Source organism: Sminthopsis crassicaudata, chromosome 3 (genome assembly GCF_048593235.1).
Source record: "Sminthopsis crassicaudata isolate SCR6 chromosome 3, ASM4859323v1, whole genome shotgun sequence".
Classification (NCBI taxonomy): domain Eukaryota; kingdom Metazoa; phylum Chordata; class Mammalia; order Dasyuromorphia; family Dasyuridae; genus Sminthopsis; species Sminthopsis crassicaudata.
The window spans coordinates 336254348-336266863 of NC_133619.1; the positions used below are offsets into that span (position 1 = coordinate 336254348).

The 12516-nt window shown below is 37.2% G+C and overlaps 2 protein-coding genes across 2 annotated transcripts in view; one reads left to right on the forward strand and one right to left on the reverse strand.

Moving 5' to 3' along the window:
* Positions 1-12516, reverse strand: part of DYNLT2B (dynein light chain Tctex-type 2B) — a 29555-nt gene that overhangs the window by 15859 nt on the left and 1180 nt on the right. The gene's annotated exons all lie outside the window — the stretch shown is intronic.
* The window catches only part of LOC141561646 (uncharacterized), a 612565-nt gene that overhangs the window by 5916 nt on the left and 594133 nt on the right, over positions 1-12516 (forward strand). The window lies entirely within an intron of this gene.

The window sequence follows — 12516 nt, forward strand, 5'->3', positions numbered from 1 at the left end:
TCAGGCCAATTCTAATAGATTTGTGACGAAGAGCACCATTTGCATCCAGAAAGAGGACTATAGGGATTGAATATGATTACAACATAATATTTTCACCTTTATTATTGCTGTTGTTTGGTTGCTTGTTTTTTTGTTTGTTTGCTTCTCTTATTTTTTGATCTGATTTTTCCTGTGCAGCATGATAAATGTGGAAATGTTTGGAAGAATTACACATGTTTAACCTATATTGGATTACTTGCTGTCTAGAGGAAGAGGGGAAGGGAAGGGAAAAAATGAATTTTGTTATTTTTTCTAGTTCTATAAAATTATTTTTGGCAGTTTGATTGGTATGGCACTGAACAAGCAGACCAATTTAGGTAGAATTGTCGTTTTTATTTTATTAGCTTGACCTACACATGAGCAACTGGTATTTTCCCAGTTGTTTAGATCTGATTTTGTGTTCATATAGTTCTTGCATTTTTTTTGGCAGGTAAACCCCACCACCACCAAGTATTTTACTTTGTCTACAGAAATTTAAAATGGAATTTCTCTTTCTATCTCTTGCTGATGGGCTTTGTCAGTAATATATAGAAATGCTAACAATTTGTGTGGGTTAATTTTATATCCTGCAACTTTGCTAAATCTGTTCATTGTTTCCAGTAGGTTTTTGGATAATTTTCTAAGGTTCTCTAAGTACATCATCATATCGTCTACAAAGTGATAGTTTTATTTCCTCATGGGCTATTCTAATTTCTTTAATTTTTAAAAATTTTCTTATTGCTAAAGCCAACATTTTTAGTACAATATTGAATAATGTTGGTGATGATGGGCATACTTATTTATCCCGATCTTATTGAGAATGCATCCAACTTCTTTTTTTTGCTATTGGTTTTAAATAGATATTGCTTATTATTTTAAGGAACGTTCCCTTTACCCCTATGCTTTCTAAAGTTTTTAATAGGAATGGGTGCTTTATTTTGTCAAAAGTTTTTTCTGCATCTATTATCATTTAATTTCTATTGGTTTTATTGTTGATATGGTTGATTATGGTAATAGTTTTCCTGATATTGAACCAGCCCTGAATTCCTGATATAAATCCTATTTGGTCTTAGTGTATTATTCTGCTGATAAGATGCTGTAATCTCTTTGTTAATATTCTATTTAAAACTTTTGCATCAATATTCATTAGGGAGATTGGTCTATAATTGTCTTTGTTTTGGCTCTTTGTGTTTTAGGTTTATCAGTATCACATTTCTGTTATAGGAAGAATTTGGCAGTACTCCTTCTTTACTTATTTTCCCAAATAGTTTACATAGTATTAGAATTGGTTTTTAAATATGTGATAGAATTCACTTCTGAATCCATCTGATCCTGGAAAGTGGTGATCCCTTTCTACTGAATAATTGTGAATTCCACTAAGGAACTTGTAGTTCATATGTTCTCCTTCTTGTACCCCTTCATTCTGTCTGTAACCTCTTTCCCAAATAAATCTACCTTTTGCCAGAGAGAATGGTCATGGTAGATTCTTCACATGACCAAATTGCAACTTTTGGTGCCTACCAATTTGTGGAATTAACTGAGTGAAGATGTTCTTCTGGGAACATAGCCTTAAACTATACTTTAATTGTGACTTGAGACTTTATAATAACAAATGGAGCTATAGCAAAAAAACTGCAGTTATTTGGTCTTAGATAAATATTCCTCTCTGGTTTTCCCACCATCTCTTAATTAGCATTTAAGTACTTTTTTAAAAGGTGATGATGGCTTTGGATTCTCTTTAGAGTTTATCACTTATTGAACAGAACCAGGAGATCACTGTACATGGCAACAGCATTATATAAAGATCAATTCTGATGGACATGGCTCTCTTCTATAATGAGATGATTTAGGCCAGTTCCAGTGGTCTTGTGATGAAGAGAGCCATCTACACCCAAAGAGAGGACTATTTGTTTTTGTGGATGATATTATATTACACACCATCATCTGGTATCTACACCAACTACATCATTTTGATTCTCAAACCACATCATAACTAGAGAAAATCAAGTTCCTTAGCCAGGAAAAAGAAAATGCCCCTGAGGTCAGAGCATGTCTTTAGCTGGCAGTACCCTACAAGAAGAAAGATGACATAGTGGGGGATGTGGCAAAGACACCCACAAGGCACAGTACCATAGAGGATCAACCCAAAGAGGTTCAGCAAAGATGATGTGGGACATAAGCAGGTATATAGGGGAAATTTAATTTCAGAGATATGACTGGGATTTCTTGGCTAGATACAGCAAGTTGGGGTTGCCCACGACCTACACGGAGGGTAGGACTCAGGAGTCTGACATTAATTTGGATTTCTGACTGGAAGAACTCCAACAAGGGTGGGGATCACAAGGCTAAACTGATCTCTAGCAGAACCTTTTCCCTCTCTGCCCCAAGGAACAATTCCATTAAGGCTCCAGTCTATCTCTGCCAACCACATCTAATTACTGAGGGCCTCATCATCAGGAAACTTGCATTCTGGAGTGAACATGAAAAAGACTCAAATAGCTGTAGCACAAATTAGAAAAAAATGGGGAGAAAATGAAAAATATAAAGAAAATACTCTGGGTAATTTGAGGGGGGGAATGCTTTTATCTGGGGAGGTGACACCTGAATTCAGTCTTAAAGACTGAAGGCATTCCAAATATAGGGGCCTACCTGTGAAAATGCCCTACGAGCACAGTTGGTGGGGCCAAACTTATTGTTGTTGTTGTTATTGTATTGTTTGTCCTTCATTCTGGAAGGGAACCATGACATCATGACATCACCTAAGTGAGGATGGGTTATGCAAAAAGTCACTAGCCATACTTTCTCTTCCAGAAATCCTTGGGTCCAGTGACAAGATGGCCCTGGTTACTGCGGGAGACCTTAGTCTTTTTTTTTTTTTTTTTTTAAGTTAAGATCTTTCCCACATTTCAGTTTGACTGAGGCAACACCCATTCAATGATTAAGTGATCAGGCTAAGTCAGAAAAAAATGAGGCAAAGAATGGCCTCTTTTAACTAGTCAAAGAAAAATTCAACTTCAGGAAGAGAAGACCTTCAGGGTCTGACCAAAACAGAAAAAATTGCTTTTTACATTCACTCTGAGTCCATGGGGCCAAACAATGTGGGCATAGCCTGGGACAGTAGTAGAAATGAAAAAGGCTTAAGTGTCAGACATTAAAAATAATCTACAGGACTTGTCTGGATGGGAAGGAAAAAAAAAACACACAGGTTCTGAAGCTGTTATAATATTTGTGTTTGTGTTTATATTGTTACTTATGATATGATAGATGATATAATTTCTGGAGTTTAAGAAAGGGAGAATGAAGAGCCCAACCTATTTATACCCAAAAGTCTATTATTAAAAGGCTTTTTTTTTTTTTTTCCTGGAAAAATTCTCATCTTGTCAATGTATTTATATGTATACCTAAAAATTTTTTAAATGTATCTTCCTTGATTATGTTGAATTTGAGGCAACTACTGAACATTAGAAGAAGCCATTAGAAATACTATATTGATATTCAACAGTCACTTCCTAATGATTCCTCCACAGGCTAATATGTAATAATTTACTATGGTCTATACTCCAGTTTTTGTTCAGCCAAGTCATTCCCAAGACAATCAGATGGGTACCTACTTAATTTCCATTTCTTTGCTACTAAAAATGTGCCATTCTCAATATTTTGTTTTATGTGACTCACCTTTATTTAATACTGGGGTTACATTGTAATATTATTACTAAATCAAAGGCCATATTGAGTTCCTCAAATTATTACTTTAATTCCAAATTGTTGGTGGTAATGATGAGGGTCAGGAGAACAATTCTTGATTTGAAAGGCAAGAGGCAAGGTGCATTATGTGTAGAGGGCCAGTATTAAATAAGTCTGTATACAGGAAGGATCCGCTCCAGATATTACTTGAGACCTGTTCTCTCTAAGGGTACACAGTTCCTTAATAACGAATGAAAAACATGCTTGAGATAAATTTAAGATATTCTTGATGAAGAATGCATGTGACAGGAACAAGGTAGCACAACTATACTATTTATGACTCTATTTTGATAAATACTTTGTTATTGATAATTAAAGTCAAAATGAAATGTCAAAGTAGGGTCTATACATTAACCCTGGAATGTACATAGTGCCACCTGGAGGTAACTGATGTTAATGTAACACTAACTTAAAGAGTATATAAACTGTGTTCTCAGATTAATAAATGATAATTGCTTGACATGTTTTCCACCTGGCTCATGCATATTCATCACCCACACTTTTGATATTCATTGGAAGTAGATTCCAACATATATAAGGAAATTATAGTGGTGTTCTCTTTGCCAAAAGTTTCCTTTATTCAAGAGAAGCAAAATCCAAAGGTGATTTTTATAGACCTGCTCTCGGAAGGGGGCAGCTTAAATATCTCAGAGAGAGAAGAGGGATGAGAAAGGGAGGAGGCAGGAGAAAGGTAGGAGGGAGGAGATGGAGAAACAAAAGATGTGTATTGAGATGTAGAGACTACCTAGGTTCCCGTCAGACTTAACAAAATAGTCTGACAAGTTCCCAAAAGATTTGTTTAAAGATGCTAACTAGACAGTTTCAGAGTGGATTATCTGATTAAAGAGTTTCCACAGTCTTACAATATGGAGATAAAGAGGCTGAAAGAGTTTCAGCTAACCAAGAAATTCTGAGAGAACTGATCTGATTATAATTCTCATTTTAACAATTCCTGAGAATAAGCTAGTGAAAGATTCACATTAATGAGACTATCACAACTTCACTTGCTAGTTAACCATTATGAAAAGCAATTTGGAACTATATTCCAAAAATTGTTAAACTGTGCATATACCTTATGATCCAAGAATATGCTCAATATTAGAATACTAGATCTATAAACCAAAGTTATCAAATAATGAGGAAAAAGAACCATATGTATCAAAATATTTATAGCTGCTCTTTTGTGGTGTAAAAGAATTGGAAGGGGCAGTTATCTTAGATAGTGCAGTAGATAGAGTTCCAGGTACTATGTTGCTTTCTAAATTGTATATTGGGCAATTTGTAATAATTATATGAACTATGTTTTAAAGTTTTGTCACTTTTGCTGGACATAGGTGTTGTGAGCTGTCGTCTCCAGAAGCTGCTGGATCGCTCTCTGGGAAGAGATCTGCTGTGTCTTCTACTCAAATCTCTCCGACATATTCTTCTTCCTGTAACGAACCGTTGTCTCCAGGCAGTTGCTGTTAACTCTTGTCCTTAGAAGTGACTTCCCTTCCTGCAGAGAGCCCCGTCAGGCCTGATGTAATGCAGAGAGTCTTCTTTCTTGAATCCTGGCTCTGAATCTCCTCCAGCTCTTATCCTTCTCCAGGCCGATCTGCTCTCTGCGCCCAGTGCTGTCTCTTTTTATTCTCCCAGAGAATGGGCGTGGGATAATGCAAGGGCTTCTGGGAAGAACCACCCCAGCCAATGAGCTTGCCCCCTCTATCAAGTCAACCTGAGTTCTCACCTTGTAACTATCCAGACAACCTCAGTTCTCACTTAGTAATCCTAACATCTCCCCCTTTCTTTTGATTTAGAACATAGGACAATCATGACCTTGAAACATAAATCCATCAATATGGGAAGTATTACAGATAATTACATAAATGACCTTGAAACATAAATCCATCAATATGGGAAGTATTACAGATAATTACATAAATTACATAAGCACATAGTAACATAGTAATGTAACACATGCTAGAAGTATATAACATAATCATAATTAAATAATCATAAATTGAAAATTTATAAATGTCCATAAGTCCATTGTCCATTAGTCTCATCTTGTGTGAGGAAGTCCAATGATTCCTGCTGGTTTTTTAAAGTTCTTTAACAGTCTTCTTATTATCCATGCTCTTTCAGTGTCAGATGTTTCTTAGATCTTCTCCTTTATTTTGAGGCCTTTCTCTTTTTCTGTCTCTCTCTGATGGACAAGGCGAATATGACTCGTTGGCACCCATCTGATTCCTTCTCCTGCTGAAGAAATACAAGCAAACCCTCTCTCCCAGGCAGTTAACCTATCTAATTTTCTTCTATTTACCACTTTCTAAATCTCTTCTCATCATCTGGCAATTACATTGGAGTTGTTTGCACTGGACACAGCCCTGTTGGTTTAAAAGGCCTGTATTCTCCCCAAGTGTAATCCATTTTTGCAATCTGATTGCCTTTTGGCTCACTTATTAGGTAATCCCTTTCTGCCATGTGATTGCTTTTCTGCTGGTTGATCAAATCAGAGTCCTGACCTTCTAAAGGCTCTTTGGGTGTAACATCAGCTGCCATCATGCCCCAAGTCTTTTTTGCCTGGGGCCCTGGACCTGGGCCCCTCATCCCATTTCCCTGAATTATTCTACACTCTGATGCCCAATGGAGTCCTCTGTTGCATTTTGGACATGGGGTTTTAGGTCTTCTCTCACCCTGTCTTCTCACTGTATCTCCATACCTACACTGAGCTCTTAGATGCCCAATTTTTCCACATTGAAAACATCGCCGAGTTTCTCTAGAAGGCCCTTGCCATGAGGGACCCTGTCTTTCCACATTCATCATTGTCCGGGTATAAAAAGCATTTGTTCCCACTGTAGCACAGCGTCTTATGATCTCCTCTAAAGGAGCATCTTTGTCTAATCCCCATATAATTCTTTTGCAAATCTCGTTGGCATTTTCCTTAGCCAGATGTCTGGTCATTATTTCTGTAGCTGAATTTTCTCCAATAGTTCTTTTGACAGCAGTTTGCAAACGTCCCACAAAATCTGCAAAAGGTTCATTGGGACCTTGCTGTATTTTAGTGAAAGCCTCTCCACGATCTTTCTGTCCAGGAAGGACACCCCAAGCTTTTATTGCAGCCTTAGCAATTTGTTCATATATTGTCATGGTATAATGAATCTGTTCCGAATTCTCTCCATACCGACCTTCACCAGCCAAGTGCTCAAAAGTGAATTGTGTGTTAACTCCTATTTCCAAATTGCATCTGACTTGAATTTTACATAATTCATGAAATTCCGAAAGCCAAAATAAATAAATTGTAGCGAGCTGTCGTCTCCAGAAGCTGCTGGATCGCTCTCTGGGAAGAGATCTGCTGTGTCTTCTACTCAAATCTCTCCGACATATTCTTCTTCCTGTAACGAACCGTTGTCTCCAGGCAGTTGCTGTTAACTCTTGTCCTTAGAAGTGACTTCCCTTTCTGCAGAGAGCCCCGTCAGGCCTGATGTAATGCAGAGAGTCTTCTTTCTTGAATCCTGGCTCTGAATCTCCTCCAGCTCTTATCCTTCTCCAGGCCGATCTGCTCTCTGCGCCCAGTGCTGTCTCTTTTTATTCTCCCAGAGAATGGGCGTGGGATAATGCAAGGGCTTCTGGGAAGAACCACCCCAGCCAATGAGCTTGCCCCCTCTATCAAGTCAACCTGAGTTCTCACCTTGTAACTATCCAGACAACCTCAGTTCTCACTTAGTAATCCTAACACATAGGATATAATTTTGTGAAACTGGACTAAAGTTATTTAGATTCTACCTATATTGTGATATTTTCCAAGATTTATCTTGCTTTCTCCCTTTAACAAAGAAATACACTTTAAAAGGTAAGAGTTAGGGGCAGCTAGGTGGCGAAGTGATAGAGCACCAGCCCTGAATTCAGGAGGATCCGACTTCAAATCTGGTCTTAGACACTTAACACTTCCTAGCTGTGTGACCCTGGGCAAGTCACTTAACCCCAGCCTCAAAATAATAAAAAAATAGAAGGTAAGAGTTTATAAAATTTTATAGAAAATTTTTTAAAGTGGTTTTAAAAACAAAGGACAAAAAAGTTGTAAAAGTAATTGATAAGATTAAGAAGGTATAAAGTTTATTTATTTTATCAGTCTTATTAACTCTGTTTTATGAATGTTTTGCAAATATAAGTTAGTGAATTAGGTATTTCCACCTTAGCTAGAAAATTAAGAGGAAACTACAGCTACGACTATTTAGCTATTATGAAAATTCTAAGACTGTTAACTAAGTTATTAAGAGTTACTGTCATCATGTTAAACCTAAAATTGGTAATTACTATATGTAAAACAAGAGGGATGCAGTTGAAAGCCTTATTCGTTAGCCTTCTGTATAAGGGCCTACAGTACTCTTCCCCGCCCCCCCCCACTCCCTCACAGAGTAGGGAGGAGGTATCAAACAGCACAGCCCAAAGAAGATGATTGGGGTGAGCAACAGACCACTCAGCAACTTCTCTAGGGTTCATTCCCCTGGTTTGTGAACTTGCTGGGTTTGGTTCTGGATGTAAAATTCCAGTCTCTTTAGGTTGCTGGAGGTTTTTCATTGGGAGTTTTGATAATTCATCTGAAATTTAGGATTGTATTTAGTTATTTGTATGATTTGCTGGTATGGGAAGGTTTGATCCATCCTTCCCCCACTGGACATGGCTGCTCTGGACAAGGCTGCTCTTAAAAGTGAGAAATCAAGTCCATTCACTGATGCTTACCCCCTCACCCTTTGTTGGTGCCTCCCCCCAACACTAGTTAAATGAAATTCCTTTAACATTAATTGTTTCTATTATTTAAAGGAATAACTTATGTTTACATGGTGTTAATAAATGAGTACTTGTTTTCATTTTTCATGTCTGTGGTTGTTTTAAGGCAAAGTCATTTGTGATGCTGTATCAAAAGTTCTGCAGCTTAACAATGCAAGGAACTTTAAGTGAAGTTTGTTAGAAAGTTCTCTGAACACTCTTTGTAGTGGCCAGAAACTGGAAACTGAGTGGATGCCCATCAACTGAAGAATGGCTGAATAAATTGTGCTGTATGAATATTATGGAATATTATTTTTCTGTAAGAAATGACCAACAGGATGATTTCAGAAAGACCTGGAGAGATTTACATGAACTGAGGCTGAGTGAAATGAGCAGGACCAGGAAATTGTTGTATACTTCAACAACAATACTTATGATGATCAATTCTGATGGACTTGGCCACCAACAGAGCAGTAATGAATTGAACCAGTTATACCCAGCGAAAGAACTCTGGGAGATGACTATGAATCACTACATAGAATGCCCAATCCCTCTATTTTTGTCTGCCTGAATTATGTATTTCTTTCACAGGCTAATTGTATGCTATTTCAAAGTCCGATTCTTTTTGTACAGCAAAATAACTGTTTGGATATGTATATGTGTGTATGTGTATATATATTCTCCCCCCCCCCCAGGCTGGGGTTAAGTGACTTGCCCAGGGTCACACAGCTAGGAAGAGTTAAGTGTCTGAGACCAGATTTGAACTCAGGTCTGATCCCCCTGAATTCAAGGCTGATGCTCTATCCACTGTGCCACCTAGCTGCCCCCTTTTTAATATATATTTTAATAGTTTTTATTTACCAGATATATGCATGGGTAATTTTACAACATTGACAATTGCTGAACCTTTTGTTCTAATTTTTCCCCTCCTTCCCCCCCACCCAGATTGGCAGGTTGACCAATATATGTTAAATATGTTAGAGTATAAATTAAATACAATATATGTATACATGTCCAAACAATTGTTTTGATGTACAAAAAGAATCGGACTCTGAAATAGTGTACAATTAGCCTGTGAAGGAAATCAAAAATGCAGGCGGACAAAAATAGGGGGATTAGGAATTCTATGTAGTGGTTCATAGTCATCTCCTAGAGTTCTTTTGCTGGGTGTAGCTGGTTCAATTCCTTACAGCTCTATTGGAACTGATTGGGTTCATCTCATTGTTGAAAATGGCCACATCCATCAGAATTGATCATCATATAGTATTGTTGTTGAAGTATACAATGATTTCCTGGTCCTGCTCATTTCATTCAGCATCCATATATTGTATTTAATTTTTACTTTAATATATTTAACATGTATTGGTCAACCTGCCATCTGGGGGAAGAGGTGGGGGAGAAGAAGGGGTAAAGTTGGAGTAAAAGGCTTTGCAATTGTCAATGTTGAAAAATGCATGCATACATCTTGCAAAAAATAAAAAATAAAAAATTTTTTAAAAAAGAAAGTTCTTTGAAAATAATTACTGCCAACTTCTCCATCTGTTTTCAGCAGAATTGTTTAGCATTTATTTAAGTGTGTCATGGTCTCATTCATTGTTTAATGAATATGGCAGCAATAATCTAGAGATTTCTTGGAGCACTTGGGGCAGGATTTTAACCTGACAGTCCTGCGTATAGTTTTGACTATGCTCTGCAGACACACGGTTAGATTTAAGATTTGAAGCCTCTGATTAGTGGAACTTGCTACTGAGATGAAATCTTCTGAGTTTATAACTGTTAGCATTTTGAGTTTTTAATTTGGGAATGATTATCTGAAGAATTATTGTTAGTAACTCACCATTTAAGAGCTAAATTGGTTATAAAGTGGGATTTTTACTACATGACTGGTTGTCAGCTGTGATTTAAGTGCCCTCAAGCTGAAGCCCTAAAGGATCAGTTCCAGTGTTATTATAATCAGGCCTCTGCCTTTTCCTCTTGCAGCATATTTCTATAACCAAAGTAAGTTGTCAATAGAAACCATAAGAACCCTAAACGCGCATGGCTTTCGAAGAAGAAAGTCAAGGATAGTAACTGATAAATTCTGGATTTGGGGTCATTCCCTATTCTGGTAGGTAAAAGCTACATGAGAGGCAGTGAAGAGAATGTTAGATGCCACCAGCAGAATGGCATGGAAAACAGTATAACTCTGGGCAGGTTATTGGTAGGAAAAGAAGGTATTAGCAGAAGTATTAGTAGAAAATTCAGGGGTTAATTATCCATCTTGTGTAAGGAGATCTGTGCAGAAGTCAATTGAGTTTTATGAAATGGGAGGTAAAAGTATCAGCCAAATTGGAGGTGTTAGAAAAGGATGTGGAAATCAAATCATTAAAAAAAAAAAGTGGGAACTGTGAGAAATGGATAAATATTTGTTTAGTTTCCACAATTACACAAATTAAATTGAAGAAATTTTATTTAAATTAGAAAACTGAAATCAAAAGGACATTTGGTTATCTCCCTCCCCCAAAAAAGAATGTAAGAATGCAAGCTCCTTAGGCTCAGGGACTGAGTTTTGTGATATGGGTGGTAGTTTGAGATTTAAAGGGAATTTTTTGTTTGTTTGTTTATTTTTTCCCCTTAGCCTTGCATTGCTGAAGCCCCTTTGGTGCATTCGGGATGGGGGAAGAATGAGACAACAAGTCTTCCTACCTTTTGAGCAAACATCTTAGTTTTTCAATTTTTTATTGCTAGGGAAAATTCCCACCAGAAGCTCTAAAGAGCTGGGGATGAGGAGGTGGGGACTCCATCCTAGGATCTATAAAAACCTACTGAGAACTGTTCACCCTTGAACTCCCTTGCTAACCCTGTTTTGGTCGAAACTGGGGGTGTCCTTTCTCATGAAAAGCAATAAATTTTTGCCTCTCTAAGACAAGTTTGTGATTGATTAATTGGATGGGGGTACAGTAATGTTTCTCATACAAGACTGAAACAACTGAACCAGTAAAAGAATGGAAATTAAAGCAATGTCATCAATTTTAGTAGCTGAATAACTCATGGTATAGGAATATGAAAAAATACTCTAAGAAATTGTGCTATACAATAAATTGGGAAATCATTTTTACATTTAAGGATTCTGATAAAGGCCTCATTTCTAAAATATATGTAGAACTGACTCTAATTTATAATAAATCAAGCCATTCTCCAATTAATAAATGGTCAAAGGATATGAACAGACAATTTTCAGATGAAGAAATTAAAACCATTTCTAATCATATGAAAAGGTGCTCTAAATCCCTATTGATCAGAGAAATGCAAATGAAGACAACTCTGAGATACTACTACATACCTGTAAGATTGGCTAGAATGACAGGGAAAGATAATGTGGAATGTTGGAGGGGATGTGGGAAAACTGGGACACTGATGCATTGTTGGTGGAATTGTGAAAGAATCCAGCCATTCTGGAGAATAATTTGGAACTATGCTCAAAAAGTTGTCAAATTGTGCATACCCTTTGATCCAGCAGTGCTACTACTGGGCTTATATCCCAAAGAAATACTAAAGAGGGGAAAGGGACCTGTATGTGCAAAACTGTTTCTGGCAGCTCTTTTCGTAGTGGCTAGAAACTGGAAACAGATGCCCATCAGTTGGAGAATAGCTGAATAAGTTATGGTATGTGAATGTTATGGAATATTATTATTCTGTAAGAAATGATCAAGCAGGATGAATACAGAGAGGCTTGAAGAGACTTACATGAACTGATGCTGAGTGAAATGAGCAGAGCCAGGAGATCATTATACACAAGAACAGCAAGATTAAGGATGGTTAATTCTGACAGATGTTCCAACAATGAGAAGATTGATGCCAGCTCCAATGATCTTGTGATGAAGAGTTATCTACACCCAGAGAGGACTGTGGGAACTGAATATGGATCACAACATAGCATTCTCACTTTTTGATGTTCGCTTGCATCTTGTTTTCTTACTCATTTACTTTCTTTTTTTGAACTGATTTTTCTTTGCAGCAGAACTG